Source organism: Myotis davidii, unplaced genomic scaffold (assembly GCF_000327345.1).
Source record: "Myotis davidii unplaced genomic scaffold, ASM32734v1 scaffold290, whole genome shotgun sequence".
NCBI classification, from domain to species: Eukaryota; Metazoa; Chordata; class Mammalia; order Chiroptera; family Vespertilionidae; genus Myotis; species Myotis davidii.
Genome location: NW_006285049.1, coordinates 2,910,917 through 2,913,104, shown reverse-complemented (window position 1 = coordinate 2,913,104; position 2,188 = coordinate 2,910,917). Strand labels below are relative to the sequence as shown.

The 2,188-nt window shown below is 39.6% G+C and overlaps 1 protein-coding gene across 1 annotated transcript in view; it reads right to left on the bottom strand.

The window, feature by feature from the left end:
* The window catches only part of SLC38A4 (solute carrier family 38 member 4), a 63,607-nt gene that overhangs the window by 54,554 nt on the left and 6,865 nt on the right, over positions 1-2,188 (bottom strand). The window lies entirely within an intron of this gene.

The following is a 2,188-nucleotide window of genomic DNA, read 5'->3' as shown; positions in this document are numbered from 1 at the left end:
TGGGGGGGGTCCCCCCCTGGGTGCCTGGCCAGCCTGGGTGAGGGGATGATGGCTGTTTGCAGCTAGTCACACATCCTTCAGGGTGGGGGTCCCCACTGGGGTGCCTGGCCATTCTGGGTGAGGGGCTGAGAGCCGTTTTCAGGCTGGCCGGTGACTGAAGCTCCCAGCCTCTCCTTTTTTACTTTTTCTTTTTTTTTTTTTATTCTGGGACTAACCTTATATAATTGAAACTTTGTTGCCGTCACTGGAGCTGAGAGCCGGCTCCTACTCACTCCAGCTCTGAGGCCACGGCCTGCTGAAAGCAGGTATCTGGGGTTTGTTTAGCATCTATAATTGAAACTTTGTTGCTTTTGGAGCTCAGAGCAGAGCCGGCCAGGGCAGGAACCTTGGCTTCCTCCATCACTGGAGCAAGCAAGCCTCCTGCTCACTTCAGCTGCGTGGCAGCTGGCTGCCATCCTGGTTGGGTTAATTTGCATATTGTGCTGATTAGCCCATGGGAGGCGTAGTGAAGGTACGGTCAATTACCATGTTTGTCTATTATTAGATAGGATGATATGTAAATATAATGCCTTATTTTTATTTTGCTTAATGTTTTCTGAATATGTTTGTTAAAATTGAACCTTGAGGAACCTGAAACAAAACCACTCTGAGATACCTATTTCTAAAGAACAAGTATGAAACATTTCTTCTATTTTTATTGTGCAAAATGATTAGTATTCTATTATCAGGTGGGCAGGTGACTAGGTCTTCTTTCAGTCTCAATAACCTATATATAATACTACTTTTTCTGTTCAAAAAGTTGCTGCCTTCATTTATTTTTCTCAGTTAATTCTGATAGAGAATGAAGGAGTAAAAAAAGTACTCACATGTGTTTTTTAGTTGCTTTTCTAAATATTTCAAAACTTAAAATACATACAAATTTAGAAACTCAGAAATTCATATATATATATATATAATATTAGTTTTATTGAAAAAAATACAAAGTGGCACAAATTAGCTTTTTATTTCAATTCTGATCAAAATTTATGTGCAGGTAATAATGGCTCAAAGGTATGGGGAATATAGAATAACCTCTCACCAGATGAGAGGATCAAATTCCTGAAAGTCCATGACAAGAGAATTCCAGGTTGAGTAACTTAACAGCTTATGGGGAGATATGGTTATGGGGTTGGGGCTAAGCTTGTGTGAATCTGTAAAATATTTTTACATTCATAGAAGGAAAAATATTACCAATGATATTGCTACATATTTGAAATTGGTAATAAGAAATACAATTAAATTTCAACTTTTCACCTTTAGTTTACTAAAATGTTTCTAGAGTCTTAAATTTTGCTGTTGCATAGCTAACTGCAGTTAAAATTTAATTATTATTAAATAAATTACTTAAATGCAACACTAATGAAATAATAGAAAATAATTCACAAAGGTCAAGATCCTTAAAATTTATTTTCTAGTATTATGGCTAGTGTAAGCATAAGTCATTAAATTCTCCTGTTTTTTCAGTGATGGAACAGAATAAAAAGAACTCAGACTACAGTTAAAAGCTGGTAGACTTTCACCTTGGAAAATAGGGCCTGCATGTTCATCTGACATAACAGCAGGGAATGCTTGTAGGTATGACCTTCATAGTCCATCCTAGCATATTTTTTTATAGTTGCTATGACATGGGGGCAGACGCTCTGAGTGATAGGTTAGCTTGCTGCTGGGGTCTGGCCGATCAGGACTGAGCGAGATGGGCCAGACATGCCCTGGTGCCCTCCTTCGGTCCCTCCCTGGCTGGCCAATTTCCCGTGTCCTTCCCCGGCCCCGATCGTGCACCTATGGGGTCCCCCAGCCTGGCCTGTACCTTCTCGCAATCCAGGACCCCTCAAGGGATGTCAGAGAGCTGGTTTAGGCCCGATCCCCAGGCCAGGCCAAGGGATCCCACTGGTGCACGAATTCGTGCACCAGGCCTCTAGTTTGGTATATTTGGTGGCTTAAATCCCATGAAATTTGAAGCTCACCACACTTGACTATTTCCTTACTTTTTCTGTTCAAAAAGTTGCTGCCTTCATTTATTTTTCTCAGTTAATTCTGATAGAGAATGAAGGAGTAAAAAAAGTACTCACATGTGTTTTTTAGTTGCTTTTCTAAATATTTCAAAACTTAAAATACATACAAATTTAGAAACTCAGAAATTCATATATAT